The sequence below is a fragment of the Choloepus didactylus genome, chromosome 15, assembly GCF_015220235.1.
Source record: "Choloepus didactylus isolate mChoDid1 chromosome 15, mChoDid1.pri, whole genome shotgun sequence".
NCBI classification, from domain to species: domain Eukaryota; kingdom Metazoa; phylum Chordata; class Mammalia; order Pilosa; family Megalonychidae; genus Choloepus; species Choloepus didactylus.
Window position 1 is genome coordinate 12,912,921 of NC_051321.1, and position 26,013 is coordinate 12,938,933.

The 26,013-nt window shown below is 42.5% G+C and overlaps 1 protein-coding gene across 5 annotated transcripts in view; it reads right to left on the minus strand.

Moving 5' to 3' along the window:
* The window catches only part of PLPP4 (phospholipid phosphatase 4), a 154,160-nt gene that overhangs the window by 119,177 nt on the left and 8,970 nt on the right, over positions 1 to 26,013 (minus strand). The window contains exon 1 of one of the 5 annotated variants that reach the window (XM_037804582.1): positions 24,784 to 24,825. The exons of the other annotated variants lie outside the window; for them this stretch is intronic. The gene's annotated coding sequence lies outside the window, so the exon portion shown is untranslated. Of the gene's footprint in view, positions 1 to 24,783; positions 24,826 to 26,013 lie in introns of those variants that run through there. 5 annotated transcript variants of the gene reach the window in all.

Consider the following 26,013-nt stretch of genomic DNA (forward strand, 5'->3'; position numbering starts at 1 on the left):
GTAATGGAGACGGTGAAGGAGAAGGCTGGAGATCCCATCTGAATTCTGTGAGCTAGGGGCTCAGCAATGTCCAGGGAGTCTGGACCCCATCCAGGAGATGGCCCCACGGGGGTAACCTCAAGACAAGCAGGGCAAGGGGCAAATGCCAAAGGAGCCTCAGCTCCAAAGCTAACAAGCTCCACGCACCCTAAACTCACTTGGAAACTCACAGTCACCAATCCCTAAGAGAGGACATGTTCCCTGTTTGGTCAAGGAGTGAACACTGCTGCCCACTGTCAAGCTCATTCCAGAGGAAGCTGAAAAGTATATGAGAAATGCACCCATCAATGGTTGTTATTGGCTCTGACCCTCGAAACCCCATTCTCCTCCTTACTGCAACAGTTAATTAGAACAATAATATTATTTTTAACAGCTGGCATTCATGTGCCACATGCTCTTCTAGAAACTTTGACTGCATTATATGCTTTTTCAACCTCACAACCATGATGAAGTATGTACTATTATTATCCCCATTTTATGGATGGTCAAACTGAGGTTGAGAGGCCACACAGTCTGGCCAGCCAGACCTCAGGCCCCACGTCAGAGCCCAGGCCTGAGCCCACTGAGTGGTCTGGCCTCTGCACAGGAAAGGGGGACACAGATGGGGAGGCAGAGAGGGTCCATGTTTCACATGAGAGCATCGGCTGACCTTTTAAAGGCACATATGGGAAGAAGTAAGAAAACTTTAATACTGAAAGACAGCCACTCACAGAAGGACGCTGGTGGGGCTGGCCTGATTTAAGGCTGTTGGCAGCACCGGCAAGCACCAACCATGGTGGGTGTGAGAAATCCATGGAAGGAGGCCCTGGTATTAACGTGGCCACCAAATGCTTTGTGGTCTTATAGATGGCCCCTGTGTCTCTACACCTCTTGTTTCTCTGTGTAAAATGAGCTGGCCGCTTGGGTGCTCTCTAAATGATACCATTTAATGAGTCTTAGAATTTGGAGAGTTTCTGCTTGGGATTGAATCACGGCCCCCACAAAACACAAGTTCAAATCTTAATTCGTGTTCCTATGAGCGTGAACCCATGTATAAATAGGACCTTTGAAGATATTACTAATCAAGAAGTGAACTCATCTGTGAATAGGATCTTCAAAGATCCCATTTAAATGAAGTCAAATGTAATCCAGGTGGGCCCTAATCCACGTGGCTGAAGTCCTTTTAAGGAGAGGAACTCTAGATGGAAACACAGACAACTGAGCAGGAGAAGGAGAGGCCAGAAGAAGTCAAGTGTCAGAGGCAAAAATGCAAGCCAAGGAACCCCAAGGACCACACACAGCAAGCTGGCACCAGAACACTAACAACTCTGGGAGAAAACATGGCCTGTCAGGACCTTGATGTTGAACTTGTAGCCTCCAAAACCACGAGACAATGAATTCCCAGCACGTGGTATTTGTCACAGCAGCTCTGACAAACTAAGACAGTTTCTAACTTCAGAGCAGAGCAGAGCATGAGTGCCCTGAAGCTGTGGTTCTCAACCCTGGTGCAGAGTAGACTCATTCGGAGAGCTTTGAAAAACATCACTGTCCTTACCCCACCCAGACCAATTAAATCAGAATCTCTGGGCAGCCAGCTCTGGATCCACCTTACAAAGAGAGGCACACAAGAGGCAGCCCAGGTCAACAGGACACGTCTCTTTCTTCTTTTTCCTTTCCTGTTCTTTTATTTGAATTTTCTCTTTGATTTTTTTCTTTTTCTCATTTATTTCCCCCACTGAATAAATCAATAGTGATCCTTATTTTAAAATCACAAGAAAATCCACAGTATCTGGCCTCAAAAAAAATGTGCATGTTTTGAGTTCCGTCCATGATCCCTTCTACTTAGCAAAGAAGGCCTGGTTAGTTGGGAGCTAAGCCAGCTGGCAGTGCTCCCTCTGCCTGGGGCCATGTGTCCTGGGCCATCTGTCTGGGGCTTAGATGCCAGTAGGTCCCTAAGCCCTGGAGGTAACATCAAGACTAGGGCCTGGGTTTGGCAGAGAGAGAGAAAGGGGTCCCCTCCAGCTTAACTCAACAGCTCAACTCTTGAGCAGGTGCAAAGTGTTTAACAAACATTTGTTGAGCCCAAACCTGTGCCAGGCACTGGGTCAGAGATGAACAAGGAACAGCCTCTCCCTCAGAGAGTTCAGTCTATGGAGAAGGCACAGGCTTAAAAACTGACTGTATTCGTTTTCTACTGCTGCTGTAAAAAAATGACTACAGACTAGGTGGCTTTAAATGCCACAAATTTATTATCTGATGGTTCTGGCAGTCAGAAATCTGATGTGGGTCCCACTGGGCTAAAAGCAAGGTGCCAGCAGGGCTATACCATTCTGCTGGAGGCTCTAGGGATGAATCTGTTTCCTGGTCTTTTCTAGCTTCTATGCAGAGGCTGCCTGCATTCCTTGGCTCATGGCCCCTTCCTCCATTTCTACAGCCAGCAACAGTGGGTGGAGATCTGTTCACTTTAAATATATCTAACGCTCTCTTCTGTCTCATCTTCTGCTTTTAAGGCTGTGTGATCAAATTGGGCCCACCTGGATAACCCAGAATAATCTTCCCATCTCAAGGTCAGCTGATCAGCAACCTTAATTGCATCTTCAACCTTAACTCCCCCTTGCCATGGAAGGTAACATAGTCACAGGTTCCAGGGATTAGGACATGGAAATTTTAGGGGGCTGTCATTCTGCCAGCCAACTGATCATTTACAGTTGTGGTGATGATATACTGTTAGGTAAAAGGGGAAAAAAAAAAAAGCAGATCCCATGCTCTCCCATTTTTCTGTTGTGATTTATATCATATGCAAAACTGCATAGGAACAAAAGACCAGCAGGAAAATCCCCAAAGTGATCACAATGCTTGTATCTACTCAGTCACTGTTACATCACACCCTTCCAACTCTCTATCGCACTTACCACCTCGCATATATCTGTTCAGGGCTGCTCAGCCCCAGCAGACTATGCTCCCTGAGAGGAGAGCCCTTGTCCCCATCCACCCTGGGGCCTGGAAGAGGGCCGGGGTCACAGGGATGCCCACAGCAGACACCGACCAAGGCCCCTGGGTGCCCAGCATGTTCTAAGTGCTTTACATGCATTAACTCTCTCGGTCCTCATGGTATGATTCAGCTCCTCAGTTTGCACATGAGCAATCTACTCCAGCCCACCTTTCTCAAAGCCAGAAGGGTCATGTGTCACTCCCACCAACTTCTGCTACCAGAGGAGGTCAGTACCGACTCTGTATCCTGTCCCCAAATAATTTCTCATTTATTCCAATTCTGACCTGCACAAAGGTTCTTCCCAGAAAGCCTCCACATGGATGAGGCTGAAATCTGCAGAAACCCACCCCATGTTGCCTGGCAGGTAGTGTCACACTAGAAGGGACAAGGATCCACACCTGGGGCAGCTCTGCAGTGCTGCAGGTCTCCCGGCTGGGGCAGAGCAGGGCATCGGGAGAACGAGGAGGGAGTGGGGGTCTCCACTAGCCCAGCACGTGGAACGTGTGAGGATTACAGAGCCATGTGGTTCTGACTTAGAAAACTGGCTCTGGTTTGGCAGTTCTACAACAACCCAAACTCAAGAACTAGGTGACTCAGCAATTCCATTCTTCCGTGTACACCCAAAAGAATGAAAACAGGTGCTCAAACCAAACCTTATACATGAATGTTCAGAACAGCATGACTCATGAGAGCCCAAAGGTAGAAACTACCTAAAGAACCATCAAAGGAAGAATGGATAAACAAAATGTGAATATATACACAACGGAATATTATTCAGGCCTAAAAAGGAATGAAGTGCCACTACCTGCTACTTTCACATTGTGCTAAGTGAAAGAAGCCAGACACAAAAGGACAAATAATGTATGATTTCATTCATACGAAATATTCAAAATAGGCAAACACATAGAGACAGAAAGCATATTTGTGGTTCCCAGGGACTGAAGTCAGAGGAATGAAGTGACTGCTTAGTGGGTACAGAGTGTCTGTTTGGGGCGATGAAAGTGTTAACAGACACTGGTGACGGTTACACAGCATCATCTATGCACTTAATGCCACTGAATTGTATATTTCCAAATGCTCAAAATGGTAAATTTTATGTTATATGTATTTTACAACAGCAACAATAATAATAATGAATCTCGGCTCTGCCCCCTGGGAGCAGTGAACCTGGGCGAGTCACTTACACCTGGGCCTCCGAGGGCTGAACCGCGGGGCTGGAGGGCACACTGTGGACAGCCCAGCCCAGGACCTGGAGTCTAACAACCACACTCAGTTGAGGTGGCTGCTGTCCTTGTTCTCCTCTCTCTCCACCCCAGCCTCACTGGCCCCCTGGGGTTCCCTGAACTTGCCCAGCCTGTTCCCATGGCAGATTCCGTCCTTGTGTTCCCTCAGTCTGGACATTCTTTCCCAGTCACCTGCACAGCCTGCCTCCACTTCCTCCAGGCTCTTCTCAGGTCTCATCTCATCAGCCAGGTTTCCTCCAGCCTCTCTACATAAAACTGCAACAAAGAGCAACACCCCCTTCCCAAACCAGCTCTCCTCTCCCTCACCCTCATTTTTTCCTATTGTTCATACCACCCTACAAGCTATATTTTTACTTGTATGCTTAGTGATATAGTCTTTCTCAGATTAGAATGTGAATGCCATGAGGACAAGGACCTTGTTTTGTTCCCTGCAGGATCCTCAGGGTCTAGAATTCTGGCTGATGGTTGTTCAAAAAAATCAGTCAAGTAAATGAATGATCCCTCTCTATATTTGCAAAGAGTGGGGGAAAAAAAAACCTCATATATGCTCAGTGAGATCCCTCTAATAACTGGTCTGTAGTTACAAAACTACAGAAGAGAGTTATAAAAAATGGATTATACTTTGAGGAGTCATTAATGCCTCCTCCTCCTAAAATGCACACACACAAATGCACATGCACATGCACACACACAAATGCACATGCACATGCACACACACACAGACACACACACCTTCACAACAGCTGGGAAGGCCGAGCAGAGCAGGATGACAGGCCAGGACACTGGGACCCTCCCAGGGCAGTATGAGGCCAGAAGGTTGTGACAATTTGATCCCCACCTTCATTTAACTCATATCTGACTACTAGGCAGGGAAAGTGTCATCTGCAAGACATATACTGTGTGGAAACAGTAAGTCAAATGCATTTTGTAGAAATGCCCTGCTTATCTGGATAAGATTTCCAACAACTGAGAACCTGAAAGCAGATGGGAATGCTGGCCATCCTTTGTCAAGTGGGCCTCCTAGGCAAAGTGTTTTGCAAAACTGGAGAGTAACTCTACATTTCACAGCTGAAGTTCAGAGAGGTTAACTAACAGAACACTTTCTACCTATCAGATACTGGCGGAGGTGTTGACAAATCCCAAGACAGCAGAACCACAGACTCCATGACACTTTGAGGGGGATCAAACTTCAGGCATCAGCTACTTGCTACTTACTTCAACAAGGTCTCAGGGTCTTATCTGCCAAACGGAGGTAACACAAGCACTGAGCTTCGCTGGCCTGCTGGGAGGACTCAGTGACATAGGTGCCTGGCACCCAAAGAGAGCCCAAGAAAGATGGGCTATTGATGTCGTGGCCATCTTATCATTATCATTCAACAACTCTTCCTCCAATTCGAAAATCCTCTCCACGACTCAACAGATTCAACACTGGCAGTTAAATGGGTGATTCCTACCAAGCAAGCCATCCACATGTGGTTGAAGAGCTCCTATTGTTTTAAAACTCTCCCACTCAAGGAACTGAGACATCGACACTGGACCTTCTCCTGCCATCCTCTGAGCTGCCCTGGAAACCCTCAGCTCGGTCCATGCCCTCTGTCCTTGGCGGCGCCTGGGCACCTGGCACAGTCCCCCATCCATGTCTTATCCTCTTCTGGCTAAGCACCCACAGTTCCATCACCCGTTCCCCATAGGGCAAGGTTTGCAAACCTGTTGCTACTTGGTGGCCCACAGGATGCAAGATCCAATGGTGTGGGTTCCAGAACCCTACCGCATTCTCCAGGGATGGGCACACCCCAAAGTGGGATGCCACTCGGCCACTGTTCTGTGCTTGTCACTGTGCCACTGGCCGGGCTGCAGTGCTACCCAGATAGGCACAGTCCCTGACTCCACGGAGATCTTGGACCAAAGGAGAAGACGGCCAAGCACAGATGACCACAGTTTGGTGAGCACTATCGGGGGCTACACCAGGGTACTTTCTGAACACATGGAAGGGTAGCATAACTCACTCCACCTCACAGGCCCAGGGAAAGCTTCCCCAGAGAACATAAAGGCCCAACTGGGAATGAAATCCAGCAGGAGCTGGGTGAGGGTGTGGGAGAGACGGACCGCTGGGAAAAGTCTGGGGCAGCAGGAAGACAGAGGGAGGCCTTAACAGTGCGGGAAGAAAATGCAACTTCCTTCAGATCTGGAAGTCCTACCGCCTTTATCAACAGATAATACATAATTAACTTTAAAAATTAGCACCTAGGAAACCCACAGGCTATTCTAGGTTTTTATACACAAACTGCCTTCGAGCCAGCCCTCTCTCATCCCCGGGGCAGCGGCTGCTGGCTCTGCCCAAGTGAATGCAGGACTTCCCATGTAATCCAGTTACGGTTTACCTTGTTAGTTTCAGGCCCATCACTCCTGTCAAGATTTTTATGAATCTTGATTCTATTACCCAACATATTAGCCTGCCATCTCAGTTTTGTGTCATTCCCAAATTTGATAAGCCTGCCTTCTGGGTTTTTATCCACGTTGCTGATAAAAACCCCGGCAGGGGCTGTTGGATCACAAGTCCTGAAGCCTGGCCCTCGACAGCAGCCCCCAGCTGTGCACCAGACGTGCAGCCAAAGACAACGTTCTCTGGATAAACTGCTCGCTCAGCTTCTGACTACTGTATCAGACAGAAGAGCTTCTCCCATTTATAGGGGAGGACACACCCAGAAATAAGAATTTTACTACCTCTCTCCTCCAGAACGCAATTCCTCTAGAGCAAGTCAGCAGTGAAAGAATAAAAAAGCCTCCGGGCCTGCCAACTACTCAAGCACTTAAGTAGGGGAGAAAGCTCCCAGACCCTCAAGTTGAGCCTCTGCACTCTTATTTTATACACAATTTTAATAAAGTTGGTCTTGGCAGATTAGCAGCTACAAATTGGAAGAGGAAAAGCAACTTGCTGTAAGCAAGCCTACTATCTACAGCCTTTCAAAAACAGAGAAAGAAAATGTAAACTATCAAAAACAAACTACAATAATTAAAATCTCCAGTTGATGCAGAGAGAAAAGGCCTTACACCTCGATAGGCTAGGAGGGACTTCTAGGACTAAATGGGGCCAGCAAAAGGTTGAAATATGTTTGGCATCCTTTGTTTTATTACAAAGGTAACAACATTTTAAAAAATGCCTGACAATACGAGGGTCACTGACATGTGGGTAAACATTTATTCACTCAGCAAACATTTCCTGCACACCGAGACATGCCAGCCTCTGCAGAATGGTGGAAAGGCAGGACAGCTCTCACAGAGCTTACAACCTGATAAGAGGAGATAAACAATAACAGGGATGTCACGATTAACAGGCAGCATTGTTTCAGATTATAATAAATAGAATGAAAAAAATTAAACAGCGACAGAGAAGGGGGGAAGCCACTGAACATGCCACTCAGAGAAGGCTTCTCCAGCAAGGAACATCTGAGCAGGGCCAGCCAGATCACACACTGTGAGGAGGAATGTAAACTGGTACCAACTTTCTGGAGGGCAATTTGGAAAAGTAGAGGGGGAGGGTGGGAAATCTTTCACCCAGAAATTCCTCATCTAGGAATTAACCCAAGGAAAATAATCAGAGGTACCCAGCGATGTATGGACCAAGACGTTCATCCGAGTGTCACCTACATCAATTAAAACGTGGAGACACTCTCCTGTTGTTTGACACCAGTGGGCTGATTATGTTAAATTATTTCTCTTCATTTAATGGACTGTTACAGTTTTCAAAAAAGCAGGTTGGAGAAGACCAGAAAATGTCAAGGGTATTAATGCCAAGTGTAAAAGTCTGGTTACAAAACTTTATTTTGGGTAAGTAATAGCTCTTTTTTTCCTGGCCTACGAAATTTTATTTTTCATGTTTGCATTTAATGTCAAATGTGAAAACTCTGCCTTCCACTTAAAACTTTTTTTTAAATTGAGATTGTTCACATACCATACAATTATCCAAAGATCCAAAGTGTATAATCAGTTGCCCCCAGTACCATCATACAGCTGTGCACCCATCACCAAATTTAATTTTTTTTTAATTTTTATAACATTTTCATTACTCCAGAAAAGAAATTAGGATAAAAAAAGGAAACTCAAATCCTCCCATACCCCTAACCACTGCCCCTCCATTACTGACTCATAGTTTTTGTATAGTACATTTGTTACTATTGATGAAAGAAGGTTAAAATACTACTAACTGTAGTATATAGTTTGCAAAGGTGTATTTTTTCCCTATATGCCCCTCTATTATTAACTTCCAGTTACAGTGTCATACATTTGTTCTGGTTCATAAAAGAGATTTCTAATATTTGTACAGTTAATCACAGACATTGTCCACCACAAGATTCACTGTTTTATGCATTCCCACCTTTTAACCTCCAACTTTCCTTCTGGTGACACACGTGACTCTGAGCTTCCCCTTTCCACCACATTCACACACCATTCATAACTGTTATTCTCACAACATGCTACCATCATCTCTATCTCCAAACATTTAAGTTCAACCCAGTTGAACATTCTGCTCATAATAAGCAACTGCTCCCCATTCTTTAGCCTCGTTCTATATCCTGGTAACTTATATTTCATGTCTATGAGTTTACAGATTATAATTAGTTCATAACAGTGAGACCCTGCAATATTTGTCCCTATGTGTCTAACTTATTTCATCCAATATAGTACCCTCAAGGTTTCTTCATCAACCCATTTTTTTTAAGATGGTTTTGTTCACACACCATACATTCCATCCTAAGTAAACAATCTATCGTTCCCTGCATAGTTGTGTATTTATGTATTCACCACCATCACCACTATCCATATAAGGACATCTCCAATTATTCCACAAAGAAGGAGGAAGAGTCAAAGAAGGTAGAGAGACAAAAGAAAAAGAAAAAAGAAAGAGGAAAAAAAAACATGGCAGCTAGGAAGCAACAAAAGGAAAGATACCATTAAACTAAAGTAGAAAAGAGTCAAACAACATCATCAATGCCAGGATTCCCATACCTCTCTGCTACGCCCCCTCCCCATATGCATTCAGCTTTGGTATATTGCCTTTGTTACATTAAAGGAAACATAATACAATGTTTCTGTTAACTATAGTCTCTACTTTGCATTCACTGTATTTTATCCCCAATACCTCCCTATTTTTAACACCTTGTAAGGTTGACATTCATTTGTTCTCCCTCATGAAAAAAACATATTTGTATATTTTATCACAATTGTTGAGCACTCTAGGTCTCAATGAGTTACACAGTCCCAGTCTTTATCTTTCCTCTTTCCTTCTGGTGTCCGAGGTGCTCCTAACCTTCCTCTTTCAACCATACTCAGTCATCTTTGTTCAGTGTACTTTACACTGTTGTGCTACCATCACCCAAAATTGTGTTCCAAACCTCTCACTCCTGTCTTTTCCTATCTGTCTGTAGTGCTTTCTTTAGTATTTCCTATAGAGCAGGTATCTTGGTCACAAATTCTGTCATTGTCTGTTTGTCAGAGAATATTTTAAACTCTCCCTCATATTTGAAGGACAGTTTTGTCAGACATAGGATTTTTGGTTGGTGGTCTTTCTCTTTCAGTATCTTAAATGTATCACCCCACTTCCTTCTTGCCTCCATGGTTTCTACTGAGAAATGTGCACATAGCCTTATCAAGCTTCCTTTGTATGCAATGGATTGCTTTTCTCTTGCTGCTTTCAGGATTCTCTCTCTGTCTTTGACGTTTGATTATCTGATTATTAAGTGTCTTGGCATAGGCCTATTCAGATCTATTCTGTTTGGGGTATGCTGCGCTTCCTGCATCTGTAATTTTATGTCTTTCATAAGAGATGGGAAATTTTCATTGATTATTTCCTCCATTATTGCTTCTGTCTCTTTTCCTTTCTCTTCTTTTTCTGGGACACCGATGACACGTGTGTTCATGCATTTCATGTTGTCATTCAATTCCCTGAGACATTGCTCATATTTTTCCATTCTTTTCCCTATCTGTTCTTTTGCGTGTAAGATTTCAGGTGCCTTGTTCTCCAGTTCTGAGTGTTTTCTTCTGTCTCTTGAGATCTGCATTTGTATGTCTCCATTGTGTCTTTCATCTCTTGTGTTGTGCCTTTCATTTCCATAGATTCTGCCAATTGTTTTTTCAAACTTTCGATTTCTATCTTATGTACACCCAGTGTTTTCACTATATGCTTTATCTCTTTTGCCATACCTTCCCTAAAATTTTTGAATTGATTTAGCATTAGTTGTTTCAATTCCTGTTTCTCAGTTGAAGTGTAAGTTTCTTCCTTTGCCTGGGCCATAACTTCATTTTTCTTAGTGTAGGTTATAGTTTTCTGTTGTCTAGGCATCTGGTTTCCTTGGTTACCATAATCAGGTTTTCCCAGACCAGAACACGTTCAGGTCCCAGAAGGGGGCAATATTCAGTATCAGGTTTCCCTGAGGGTGTGTCTTAGAAGATTGACACACCTTGTAAGGACTCAAGCCACTGTGTTTTTCCTAACCTGCCTAGCAGGTGGCACCTGTCAGCCTGTAGCTCCTGACTAGTATAAGGAGGTGTGGCCCCCTTAGTCCTTAGTTTCTGTTTTGGCTGTCTTCCCCCAGGCTCTGGGGTCTGGTTCTGAATGAGTAGTAGAGCTGGGCACCACCTCCTTCCTCTTAGGTAAGATACACCCCCTGGGGAGTTATCATCTGCATTTAAATAGGTTCTTTGTCTCTCTGACTCTGCTATCTCCACCTTTGTCTGGATCAGAGTGCTGTGAACTGAAAATGGCTGAGCCTTTCTCCACTGAGCTGCTCAGGTTGAGAGAGAACAAAAGGGACAGAAAGCCCCCTTTTGGAGCCAGTCCATGGCCCCCAGTTTCACCCATCGGCCAGAGATAGCACCAGTCCTCTGGGCACCCCTCCCGGACAGAGAAGTCTCCTGGCTCTCCAAGGTGAGTCATCACTAATAGCCTCCGTCTGCTTGTTGGGGATTTGTAGCTTGCATTGAGCAGTACATATTTGTCAATTAAAACCCCAGTTGGAGCTGGACTGAGGTATATACGCTTGTTCAGAGAGTGCTGCTTTCTATCACAGCAAGTCTTTGCAGTTTGGGCTGCCATGGGGGGAGGGGACTCCTGGCACATTCTGCAGCTTTTACTTACAGATTTTATGCTGCAATCTCAGGCATTCCTCCCAATCCAGGTTGGTGTATGATGTGTGGACAGTCACGGTTGTCCCCCAGCAGTAATTCCAGATCATTTATTAGTTGTTCCTGGTTGTTTATTAGTTGCTCTAGGGAATTAACTAACTTCCACTCCTCTCTATGCCACCATCTTCTTCCATCTATCCCAGTAATAGCTTTTTTAAAAAAATTTTTATTGTGGTAAGATATATATAATATAAAACTTTCCCCAACAGCCATCTTTAAATGTACCATTCTGTGGCATTAATTATATTCATAATGTTGTGCAGCCATCACCACTATTTCCAACACTTGTTTATCACTCCAACCAGAAACTCTATCCCACTAAGCAGTAACACCCTGTTCCCCGTTTCCCCAGCCTTGGTAACCTGTAATCTACTTTCTATTTCTATTAATTTGCTTCTTCTAGGAAGTTCATGTAAACGAGATCAAGCAATATGTGTGCTTTGGTGTCTGTGTCATTTCACCCAGCATAATGTCTTTGGAGTACATCCACGTTGTATCAGAACTTCATTCCCTTTCGTGGCTGATTAATATTCTCTTGTATGGAGAGACCACACTGAGTTTATCCATTCATCTCCTGATAAACACTTGGGTTATTTCTACCTGACTATTATTTTAAAATACTGCTACAAGGCATAACTTTTGTGTGGAAAAAAATATCATTATGGCATAGAGAAAAAAAAAAAAAACACTAAAAGAACACAAACCAAAATGTTAATTGTGGTTTCTCTAGGTAGTAGGATTGGAAATAATTTCATTTTCTTTCAGTTTTTCTCTCTGTTTATATGTTTCCTGCATCAAGCCCAAATGTGCTCTATAATTTTTAAAAATCATCTATTTAAAATAAATACAACTTGTCTTAAGAGCTGTGGTTCTGGAACTGGTAAGCTTCAGCGACAGGGGGCAAAGCAGCCACACAGAACAGCTCCTTCCCTAGAAAGCTGTGTGCGGGGTCCAGGCCAAGGGCCTGCCTCAGTTAAGGAGCCCTCAGGAGAAGGTCAGACACTCAGCTCCGGGCTTGGGCCTCACAGGAGACAGGGACATGCAGGAAGGCTGGGCACAATGACAAAACCATTGTTCTAGTTTGCTAATGCTGCCAGATGCAAAACACCAGAAATGGATTGGCTTTTATAAAGGGGGTTTATTTGGTTACACAGTTACAGTCTTAAGGCCATAAAGTGTCCAAGGTAACACATCAGCAATCAGGTACCGTCACTGGAGGATGGCCAATGGTGTCCAGAAAACCTCTGTTAGCTGGGAAGGCACGTGGCTGGCATCTGCTCCAAAATTCTGGTTTCAAAATGGCTTTCTCCCAGGACGTTCCTCTCTAGGTTGCAGTTCCTCAAAAATGTCACTCTTAGTTGCTCTTGGGGCATCTGTCCTCTCTTAGCTTCTCCAGAGCAAAAGTATGCTTTCAACAGCCATCTTCAAACTGTCTCTCATCTGCAGCTACTCTTCGAGCTTCTGTGCATTCTTCCAAATGTCCCTCTTGGCTGCAGCTCCTCTTCAAAATGTGACTCTCAGCTGCACTGAGTTCCTTCTGTTTGCCAGCTCATTTATATGGCTCCAGTGATTTAACTTAGACTTACCCTCAACGGGTGGGGTAACACCTCCATGGAAATTACCAATCAGAGTCATCACCCACAGTTGGGTGGGGCACATCTCCACCGAAACACACAAAGAATTACAATCTAATCAACACTGATATGTCTCCCCACACAAGATTACATCAAAGATAATGGCGTTTTGGGGGACATAATACATTCAAACCAGCACACCCGTGCTGTGTGTCCAACACACACGCCCACCCAAACCCACTGTCACCTTCACCACCTCCTACTTGGTCCTACCCGGCAGGAGAGCATCTAAAGGACCCAGTACAACATGGGGAAACAACAGGTCCCCCATCCCAGGGACAAAAAGAGCAGACCGATGTGCAAGCCCACAGGGAAACTCCACCCAGGACCTGGACTTTCTTCATTGCATTTCTTGCTGTGGAGGAAAAGTTATCCTCCTTGCATGACCTAGGCCCTCCCTCCACTGTCCTCTGGGACTATCGGTACATCAGAGGGACAAGCGTGGGCCTCTGTCTTCCTGTCTGCAGACCCAGGAGATCCCAGTGGGAGGAGCCCCTTCCTCCAGCAGGCGGGTGTGAGTTGAAAACCACCTTCTCTGGCTCATTCCTTGACTCCAGTAATATCTTCTGAGCACCCATCAGATGGCAGGCGTTTCTTTCTCAGGGACTGGAGAGATGGTGGTTTACAGACAAGGCCCCTTCTCTCGAGAAGCGCACAGTCAGCAGGTAAATGCTTCATACCCCAAGACCCCACCAAGAAACCAGACTTAAGACGTATTTATATCTGACATTGATTTGTTCTGAGGACCTGACACTGTTCAGTGTGAGATCAAACCCAGCTCAGTCCAAAGCGAGGCCTGCATTCAGACTCCCTGCTCTAGGCAAAGGCTTGTGATTTCCAGCACACCCAGCAGAAAAATAAAGAGTGTGATTTTTCAAGCCACATCGCTCACACACACACACACAAATTGACAATGGAAGCACTGCTTTCTGGAGCACAGCCTTCACATAGTTCTTTTCTCTCCTTCTTTTTATAACTTGAAATCATTAAATTTAATCCAAAAAAAATTATTTGACATACCTTTAGATTGTCTGAGAAGGCAAAAGAAAACTCTCAGGCAGTACTTCCAAGTGCTGACACAGCCATAGGGAGATTTTTAAAAGCATTGCTCGCCTAGATTAATTCAAAGCAGGCAGCTCACATTCTTGAGAGGAAAATGAAAACTATGATTCACACTTCAGGCATAAAGTACACAGATGATTAATCAAGCTCCATCCAAGACTCCTGATGCTTTTTACATTGGCTATTCTAAGGCAGACAGTTTCCCAACAATGCTTGCTGATATCTAGGGATGGGTTCCATTTATTAAAGAGAGAAACCACGATGATGGTGAACGGAGACAGATGATTCCTATAAACAAGCAGCTCTCGCAGGCAAGGGGTATGACAAGGGGACTGGTGGAGAAGGGCAGCAGAAAAGATTTTTTCTCTGAAGACTAGGACAAGAATATAGGTCAGGAAATTTGGAGACGAGCACCAGCGAACACAATGATAGTGGCTTACATTTGTGGCATGCTCTCTGCTTGCCAGGCACCACTCTGCCTGCATTTAATCCCCCACTACCCTTTCCAATAAATACTATTTTTATCCCCACTCTGTAGATTAGTAAATTGAGGAAGGAGGGTTTAAAGTAACCCACGCAGTGGTGGAGGCAGGATTTGATCCCAGGCAGTCTGGCTCCAGATCCTGGGATCTTCACCATGAGACTCGAATGCATCTGGATACAGGTTTGTCATGACCAGGATGCTTGTCAGGCACAACTGGGCAGGAAGCCAGGTGTGGGGGGCCCAGGAGAAAGCCAGTGCCCCCAAGGCAGCAGCAGAGCCATGAGGCAAAGAGGCTTCAGAGTCAGGCAGACCTGGATTCCGTGTCCACCATCTGTCCACCTGGACAGATGATCCCAGGTATTTAACTGTCCCAGTGCTTTGGTTTCCCCTTTGTAAAGCGAGAAAAATAACTGCATCTACACCACAGTGTGGTTGTAAGGATATGATCTGCACAGAAAGCATAAGAAGTGCACTTGGCACATAGTAAGACGCAAAGAGAAGAAAGAGAAGGAAGAGAAGGAGGAGAAGCAGCAGCAGCAGCAGCTATTATTAGCTATTATTTTCTAGCTATTACCTGGAAAAGTAGTTCGAAGGGCAGGCCCTGAGGCTGGAGAGCCAGAAGCAAGGCCCATACAGAGGACAAGAAGAGTTTGTCCATGGGGTTCTCCACTCATTTTACTCTCCCAGCTCTGAGAACACCTATTCTTCCCATCCAAGCCCCCATAACTCCTCCTGGCAAGTCCTCTTGCACTGGCAATTTCCCAAACCAGTGAGACTGGCCTGGCTGCTTCCCAAATCTCCAAGGGCATTGCTGTCCACTGGCAGTGTGATCTCGGGTCCTGGGGAAATAAGGCAGACACCTGGCATTACTAATCTCTGTGTTCCCAAGGCCTGGCACAGTTGTGGGCACAATGGGACACAATCAAGGCATATCTGAAGCAAAGGAGTAAATGAAGGTAGGTGTAAGTGAGGTGGATGGGCTCTTCTGTCCCCACACATCATCCATTTCTGTTGCCAGGATGAGGAACTGGGATGCATCACCATCTGCAGAGATGTGCACATAGGTATTCCCACCGTGACACATGGTACCTCCAGGTCTTAAAGCCAGTCTTTGCAGAGAAAACTCCTCTGGAAATGCCCACCTCAAACTTTAGGTTTTCCCTTCTCCTGAAGCTTAGAACAAAGCCCACAGGAAACCTCAGGCCAGGGAGCCCACGAGGAGGAGAGGACACAGCCAGGGCAGGGCGTGCTCCGTCTGTCACCTGGTGTTCTCTGGGCCTGCCAGACGTGCCTCTCCGTGCATCCCACCGCAGTGTGATATGTGGGCTCGCCAGAATTGCCAGGACTTCCGTCTGAGCAAGAGTTTGTTTTAACAAGAAGCAGCTCTCCCAGTTAGTCCCCTCACAAAGGCTGTCTAGAAAGCACAACTATATCCAAATGGTCCCAATAGGACAGGAAAAGGACAAATCCAAATGCGCAGGAATGGGCATCACTGGGAACAGAAGAGGTCACGTGCTACGGCAAGCCTGTGGGGCCAAAAGTCAAGAGACTGAGGTTCTGGGCTCAGTTCTCCTGCTGGACAGCAAAGAGATGAGACAATCCCCAGGGACTCTTGCAGGTCAGACACTGGGTATAAAACAGGTCCCTCTGGGCTCCTGTCTTGGGCCCCTTCATGTCTATGATTTTAGTGGGGTTGTCCTCTCCCCCTCCCTCCCCACCCAAACCTGATATAAATTGTCCCAACACATACAACACTCAACTAAAATTTTCACTCTAAACACTGCCATCTCACTTATTAACAGAACGATACTGGGCAAGTTCTTTAACCTCTTTAAGCCTTGAATTTCTCACCCAAATTGAAAATTATAACATTCCTATCTTATAGGGCTGTTTAAAGATTTAATGAGTAAATGAATTAAAGGCACTTAGAACACTGTCTGACATACACTAAGTGCTTAATAAATATTAGCCATTATTATTATCATATTATCATTATTAGCATTAGCAGCAGCAGCAGAGCAATCTAAAAACCAAGCAACTTCAGTCTGCTACTTTGGCCAAATGGTAACAAGAATATTTGTGTTAGGAAAAATCAAAGCAAAGCATCTCTGCCTTACATGGCTTTTTATAAATAAAGTATTCATACTTTAAAGGTCTAATTTAATATGCTCTCATTACATGACTGAAGATCTTTGCATTGGCCCAAAAGAGTGAATTATAGCACAATATATCCAGCAACCAAGCCTTTAAGTCATTAAAAACAAAAAAAGATAAATGTTGGGTTTCTACATAACTGTCATCAGAACACATTCATTCAAGGCTAATATTTCAGACCAAACATCACAGAGAAAGTAAATTCTAAGCTGAGTTTTGAAAAATGTATAAAACGTTAAGTAGACAAAGACGACAAAACAAAGGCCATTCGAATGATGACTCAAAACCATAAAAATGTTCATGAGTGAACATAAGAGACTACAGAGAGGCGGGGCAAGATGGCAGACTGGTGAGCTGTATGTTTTAGTTACTCCTCCAGGAAAGTAGGTAGAAAGCCAGGAACTGCGTGGACTGGACACCACAGAGCAATCTGTCTTTGGGCATACTTCATACAACACTCATGAAAACGTGGAACTGCTGAGATCACCGAAATCTGTAAGTTTTTGCGGCCAGGGGACCCGCGCCCCTCCCTGCCAGGCTCAGTCCCGGGGGAGGAGGGGCTGTCAGCTCCGGGAAGGAGAAGGGAGAACTGCAGTGGCTGCCCTTATCGGAAACTCATTCTACTGATTCAAACTCCAACCATAGATAGACTGAGACCAGACACCAGAGAATCTGAGAGCAGCCAGCCCAGCAGAGAGGAGACAGGCATAGAAAAAAAACAACACGAAAAACTCCAAAATAAAAGCGGAGGATTTTTGGAGTTCTGGTGAACATAGAAAGGGGAAGGGCGGAGCTCAGGCCCTGAGGCGCATATGCAAATCCCGAAGCAAAGCTGATCTCTCTGCCCTGTGGACCTTTCCTTAATGGCCCTGGTTGCTTTGTCTCTTAGCATTTCAATGGCCCATTAGATCTCTGAGGAGGGCCCGTTTTTTTTGTTTGTTTGTTTGTTTTTAATCCTTTTTTCTCTTTCTAAAACAATTACTCTAAGAAGCCCAATACAGAAAGCTTCAAAGACTTGCTATTTGGGCAGGTCAAGTCAACAGCAGAACTAGGAGAGCTCTGAGACAAAACGCAATAATCCAGTGGCTGAGAAAATTCACTAAACACCACAAATTCCCAAGAAAAGGGGGGTGTCCGCTCACAGCCATCATCCTGGTGGACAGGAAACACTCCTGCCCATCGCCAGCCCCATAGCCCAGAACTGCCCCAGACAACCCAGTGTGACGGAAGTGCTTCAAATAACAGGCACACACCACAAAACTGGGCGTGGACATTAGCCTTCCCTGCAACCTCAGCTGATTGTCCCAGAGTTGGGAAGGTAGAGCAGTGTGAATTAACAAAGCCCCATTCAGCCATCATTTCAGCAGACTGGGAGCCTCTCTACACAGCCCAGCAGCCCAGAACTGCCCTGGGGGGACGGCATTCACCTGTGACATAGCACAGCTATCCCTCAACAGAGGACCCGGGGTGCACGGCCTGGAAGAGGGGCCCACTTGCAAGTCTCAGGAGCCATACGCCAATACCAAGGACTTGTGGGTCAGTGGCAGAGACAAACTGTGGCAGGACTGAACTGAAGGATTAGACTATTGCAGCAGCTTTAAAACTCTAGGATCACCAGGGAGATTTGAGCGTTAGAGCCACCTCCCCCCTCCCTGACTGCCCAGAAACACGCCCCATACACAGGGCAGGCAACACCAACTACACACGCAAGCTTGGTACACCAATTGGACCCCACAAGACTCACTCCCCCACTCACCAAAAAGGCTAAGCAGGGGAGAACTGGCTTGTGGAGAACAGGTGGTTCGTGGACACCACCTGCTGGTTAGTTAGAGAAAGTGTACTCCACAAAGCTGTAGATCTGATAAAGTAGAGATAAGGACTTCAATTGGTCTACAAATCCTAAAAGAACCCTATCAAGTTCAGCAAATGCCACGAGGCCAAAAACAACAGAAAATTATAAAGCATATGAAAAAAACAGACAATATGGATAACCCAAGCCCAAGCACCCAAATCAAAAGACCAGAAGAGACACAGCACCTAGAGCAGCTACTCAAAGAACTAAAGATGAACAATGAGACCATAGTACGGGAGATTAAGGAAATCAAGAAGACCCTAGAAGAGCATAAAGAAGACATTGCAAGACTAAATAAAAAAATGGATGATCTTATGGAAATTAAAGAAACTGTTGACCAAATTAAAAAGATTCTGGACACTCATAGTACAAGACTAGAGGAAGTTGAACAACGAATCAGTGACCTCGAAGATGACAGAATGGAAAATGAAAGCATAAAAGAAAGAATGGGGAAAAAAATTGAAAAAATCGAAATGGACCTCAGGGATATGATAGATAATATGAAACGTCCAAATATAAGACTCATTGGTGTCCCAGAAGGGGAAGAAAAGGGTAAAGGTCTAGGAAGAGTATTCAAAGAAATTGTTGGGGAAAACTTCCCAAATCTTCTAAACAACATAAATACACAGATCATAAATGCTCAGCGAACTCCAAATAGAATAAATCCAAATAAACCCACTCCGAGACATATACTGATCACACTATCAAACACAGAAGAAAAGGAGCAAGTTCTGAAAGCAGCAAGAGAAAAGCAATTCACCACATACAAAGGAAACAGCATAAGACTAAGTAGTGACTACTCAGCAGCCACCATGGAGGCGAGAAGGCAGTGGCACGATATATTTAAAATTCTGAGTGAGAAAAATTTCCAGCCAAGAATACTTTATCCAGCAAAGCTCTCCTTCAAATTTGAGGGAGAGCTTAAATTTTTCACAGACAAACAAATGCTGAGAGAATTTGCTAACAAGAGACCTGCCCTACTGGAGATACTCAAGGGAGCCCTGCAGACAGAGAAACAAAGAAAGGACAGAGAGACTTGGAGAAAGGTTCAGTACTAAAGAGATTCGGTATGGGTACAATAAAGGATATTAATAGACAGAGGGGAGAAATATGACAAACATAAACCAAAGGATAAGATGGCCGATTCAAGAAATGCCTTCACGGTTATAACGTTGAATGTAAATGGATTAAACTCCCCAATTAAAAGATATAGATTCGCAGAATGGATCAAAAAAAATGAACCATCAATATGTTGCATACAAGAGACTCATCTTAGACACAGGGACACAAAGAAACTGAAAGTGAAGAGACTACAGATTTTTAATAATTTTCATATATGAAAAATGTTATAACACTGCATCAAAGAAAAATTTGAAAACCTTTCTAAAGAGATGTCTAGTTCAAGATGGCTGATTAAATCCATATACTTTCCCTCACAAAATATCACTGAAAAGAATGAAGACATAAACATAAATTCACAGCCAGGCAGAGGGTGCTGCCAGCAAAGCAGAAAAGGAAAACAATTATGAAAAGATAAAGTAAGTAAATGGGCATAAACTGATGGATAATACAACAAAGAAGAAACTTCCCTGTAAAGGATGGAGTTAAGGAGGAGGAATCCAAAAATCTGTCTACAAATTTCCTTCAAATCATCAGTTAATTTATAAATTGTAATGAGCAGGGCAAGAAATCCAAGGACCCTAGTAGAAAGTAACAGCCAAAGTCTAAAAATTCAAGCAGAGATTTCAGCAGCTAGCAGTGCTGGGAGACAAGAATCTGAAGTTGAAATTTCTGCAAGTTAGAGGGCCTTGGTAAATACCTCAGAAATTCCACTGAAACCTCAAAAGAGCCAAACCATAAGAATAAGAACCATATTCTAGGTCTAAGGTATACACTGTAGGTCCAAAGGCAAAACTGAAATAAAATTACCCAAGCATAGACTTAGACCAAGGATTAAGGTGATCCAACAATAACTTACCTGCCTGCATGAACAAAACTCAGTACTCTTTAGAGGACAATAACAATTCAGAATCTCTATTTTTATATGATTCACAATGTCCAGTACACAATAAAAAATCTTTACATATGCAAACGAAGAGCAGGAAAGCCTAGCCCATAATCCAAAGAATCGCTCAGAACCATAGATCATCCTGATGTTAGATTAGCTGAAAAGACTTTCTACTATAAATATGTTTAACAATTATAAGGAAAGATGAACAGATAAAAAAACATCAGCAGAGAAACAGAAACTCTAAAAAGATAACAAGTGCAAATTCTAGAACTGAAAAACTAACATCTGCAATGAAAAAATTTATCAGCTGACTGGACGCATCAGAAGAAAGAATTAGTGAATTCAAAGACAAGCCAATAGAAATTATCTTAAAGTAAAGCATACAAAGGAAAAACATAAAATAAAGTTAAACAGAGCATCCAAGGCCTGTGGAACTATATCATACTAATAATTCCAACAGATGTGTAACTGAAGAACCAGAAAGAGAGGATAGAGAGAATGGGGCTGAATGAGTATTTGAGAAAATAATGTCTAAGAATGTTTAACTGATGAAAGACATAAAATATAGCACCAAGAATCTCAATGAACCCAAGCAAGAAAAATACAAAGGAGGCCAATCTAAACATAGTCAAACTGCTGTAACTTCAAAACATAAAGAGAAAGTCTTAAAAGCAGCCAGAGGGGGACAACACATTATATTCATGAAAACAACAGTGAGAATGGCAGTTGACTTCTCATCAGTAAAAAACGGAACCTACAAGCCAATGCAAAGACATCTTTAAAGTGCTAAAACAAAAATCATTGTTGACCTAAAATTTTATACCGAACAGAAATATCTTTCAAAAATAAAGACAGTATCAAGCAAACAAAAGCTAAGAGAATTCATTTGCAGCAAACCTGCACAACAAGAAATGATAAGAAAGCTCTTCGCGTTTAAAGGAAATGATCTCAAATGGAAAGCCAAATCTGAACAAAGTAATAAAGAGGAGTAGCAATGATAAATAATGTGAGTAAATATTTAAAATATACATATTTTTTAATTTCTGTAAAAGTCTATTGCTTCACATAAAAATAATTTAAATGTCTTATGAGATTTATAACATACATATATAGCAAGTGAAATTTATGGCAAAGTACCAAAGACATAAGGGGAGAAATTATAGTATGCTGCTGTAAGATTCTGTTGTTTTATGTGAAACAGTGTGATATTGTCTTAAAGGAGACAGTGATAAGTTAAAAATGCTGCTGCAATCCCTAGAACAATCACTGAAAAGCAATTTTTTACGAAGATATATCCAAAAATCTAATAAAAGAGATAAAATGGAATAAATTAAATTTTATTTCATTTAACTGAAAAAAGACAGAAAAATGGGAACAAGGAACAAAAAGTAAACAAATAAGATGGTAGACAAACTCAGCCTATCAATAATTACATTAATTGTAAATGACTTAACAATTCCAATTAAAAGGCAGACTGGCCAGCTATATAAAATAAGAGATTCAACTAAATGCTATTTACAAGAGACATACTTTAAATATAAAAATACAGATAGCTTGAAAGTAAAAGGACAGAAAAAGATATTCTGTGAAGACATTAATGTCAAGAAAGCTAAGGTGGTTATATTAATATTAGACAAAGTAGATGCCAAAACAAGGAATATTACCCCAAATAAAGATATAAATGTCATAATGATAAAAAATTCAATTCATCAAAAGGAGATAAAATTTAAGAATAATAACTAGAATTGCAAACATAGGAATTATGACTCAAAAATCACTAAAGGAAAAAAAAAGGAAAGGAGCAAATAAAACTTGAAAATTCAACTAAAAATAAGAAACAGGGGAAAAGATACAAACAAAGCACCACAAAAGGAAAAAGAACAGAATAATTTGAGAAAAATAAGACAAAATATTAGTTTTCTCCAAGAAAAAGAATGCTTTAATTATCCTAGTTTGACAGAGATACCATATCCTCACATTCAAAAGACTAAAAGAGTGAGAATACAGCAAATTTGCTTTAACATCTTGGAACTTTGTACCCATCAAAAATAAACTACTCATTATTCAAACCATGTAAATTTACAAAAATTAACTATACATGTGGCCACAAAGAAAATAGTGATAAATTATAAAGCATAGAAATCACATAAGCCACAGTCTCTGATCTCAACACAAGAAACCTATTTTAGCATTAACAATCATTATCCCCACATTAAAGATTAGGAAACTGAAGCACAAAGAGAAACACAACCTGCCCAAGTTCACATAACTAGTAAACTGCAGATTAGGGTCTAGGCATCCTGGCTCTAGAGCCTTTACTCTTGAACATGGTGCTATACAACTTCCCAAGTATCTGGGCAGTGTGGGGTGGGGCACAGGAGAGTACTTCCTCTACAGATATCTAAATATAAGACTAAATTATTAAAATGTTATATTGAGCCACAGACAAATAGGAAATCAGAAGAGAAGCCAGAAGCAATGTGTGGACATAGGGAAATTTGTATCTGATAAAGGCGTCACTAGGAAAACAATGGTCTATTTCATCATTCCTAAATAATTTGAGATGAAAAAGTTAAATTCCCGATCCTCTCCCATAAACAAAAAATATAAATTTCCAGTGTACTAAAGAATTAAAATAAGGAACAAAAGTATAAAATACTAGAAAAAAAAACAGGAGATATTTCTTCTATTTTAGATGGGAAAACATTTTCTAAATAGGACATAACCTCTGAAACCATAAAGGAAAAGGTTGATAAATTTAACTACATAAAAATTAAAAGACTACATGCAATAATAGAAATCACAAAGAAACCTAAAAGACGATCGCGGACAGGGAGAAAATATTTGCAACATACGAAGGAAAAGATTAGTACCTATAAGGCCAAAAGCAGAAGTACATACAAGTAATACATATATTCAAAAATCCTGTAGAAGCATAATTAAAGGGACACAACAGATATTTCACGAACGAAATACAAATTGCCAATATGCATGTGAAAAGATGCTCAACATGAAACAAAGAGAAACAAAAATAAAAGAAAATCTTAGGTAATATTCCCTCCCAAGGCGGAACTATAAAACATCAATAATTTTAATAATACCCAGCACTGGCAAGTGGGTGGGAAAACATACACCTTCCTTCACATCCTTTTGGGATGTAATTAAGTACAGCCCTTTGGGATGACCATTTGGCTGTATCCATCAAAAATTTAAATACATGTGGCCTTTGACCCAAAAAATTTCACTTACAAAAGTTTATCACATACTTGGACAGATGCAATATAAAACAATGAATGCATAATTGCATTGTTGTAAGTCAAAGGACAAGAATAATATTTTGGCTATTTTTGCACGGTAACATCACTATTCAAAAGATTGTGCTGATTTACAGTGCCACCTGCAGCATCTGATCACACCTGTTTCACCACAATCTTACACATTCTGGGGGTTAATCCTTACTTTCGGATTTTTCTTTAAATATTTCAGTTGATGTAAAATGTAGAAAGGTTGACTTGGACACATTCCAGCTTTAGCTATTTCTAAAGCAATCATAAAAGAGTCACCCCTGTCCTATCTAGGGATACTTCCCTGGCTTGTTTTGTTTTGTTTTTCCCCATAACAAGAAGCATCTATATTGATCTGTTTTATTATGTGTAAAAGTAATAAATATTTACTGTAAAATAATTTAAGCAATAAATAGCGTAAAGGAAAAAAGCATTATGTAAATTCCATCAGATACAAATAATTACCATTAAGATTTTCATTTGTACCTTTATAGACATCTACTATAGTTATAGGCACAGATTGATTATTTTACCACATTAGAAGAGCATTATTCACATTCTTTTCTAACTGGCTTTTATCTCTTAACAACAGTTTATGGATACCTTCCAAAATCAATAAATAGTTATTTACATAACCAATTATATCGGCTGCCTATTCCTTCATTAGAGTGCTAATCCACACTCAGCATTATTTTATTGTTTTCAGATGCATGTCTTGCGATTCTACGGCAGTTACAAATGCAAAGGTGTACTAGTTACTTGTATAGCCCCTTTAGACAGTTCCCTGTTCCTGCAGTTTTTCTACTGAAGAGCTCTTGGGATATAAGGAACAACAGCTCCAACTCTGTAAAGGGGGACAACATTACCTCCTAGAGGATGCCAAAGGTTAAAGGATGTCACGTGGGACGGGTGCCTCACAGAAAGCTGATGCACAGGAGGTGTGAAGGCATTTCCTTTCCTTCCTCTGTCTGTCTTCCTTTCTCTAGCAGACATGGAGAAATACAGTCAATTAAAAGACACCTAATGTCACAATGCAGTTAGGCCTGCAGCTCCAGGACCCCAGGAACTTCAGCTGGTGAATCAAGGGAGACTCACAAGTGCAGAGACTGCTGAGCCTTGAACTAGGATTCAGAAAGTTTGGGGCAGACATTCTGAGTTGTCCAAGAAGTCACTGAAAAACAGAAATTACCAACATGTATACCTGCATAGGTATCTTTTTTTTTAATATAGGTATCTTTCAATTGACTTTGTATCTCCACCTCGGAAACAGGAAGAAAGGGCGTGGAGAAAGGAAAGGAGACTCACTTTGGCACCTACTATGCGCCAGCTCTGGACAAGGCACCATCATCCCATTAAAGTTTTACCACCCCAGGAGGGGATACCATCATCCTATTTCAGACGAGGAAGCAAGGGGACACCCCCATTATTGATGGAATCAGGGATGAACTCAAAGTCCAAGAGTTGGCCAGGATGCCATGCCACTGCCTTCCTGAAAAGTGCAGAGACAGCTTTAGGCTCCTTTGTGTCACTCAGTGGCTTTAACAAGGTCTGAATTGAGCCTGACAGACTAGTATCTCTTTAGAACTATAACTGGACAAAGAGAAACCACATCCTTCTTTAAAAGCCTGATGAATGAACCAGCATTTCTCCTAGTAAAATGCCACAGAAATTAAAAACATTCACCAAAAGACAAGAAAAGCAGCATTACGCTTAATGGCCAAAACCAAGAAATAACCCAAATGTCTGTGAACAGTAAAATGAGTAGATAGAACATGGATACAGTCATACTATGACATGTCCTACAGTAATGAGAATGCACAAGCCCCAAGTGCACAGAAAACAGATGGATCTCAGAAACATGCTCAAAAGCTCAAAAGCAACCAGACACCTCCCAAAAAGTACAGAGTGCATGATTTCCATTTATACAGAGTTCAAAACTGGACAAACTCGTGCCTGGTGTTAGAAGTCAGGGTAGCGATCCCCCTAGGGGGTGGTGGAGGGGGTGTGGAGGGGAAGGCGTGAATTATGAATAGTGCACTTATCTGTGTGCATGCAACATTTAGGCTGAAATAAATGAAACTGCCATTTTCACAGGC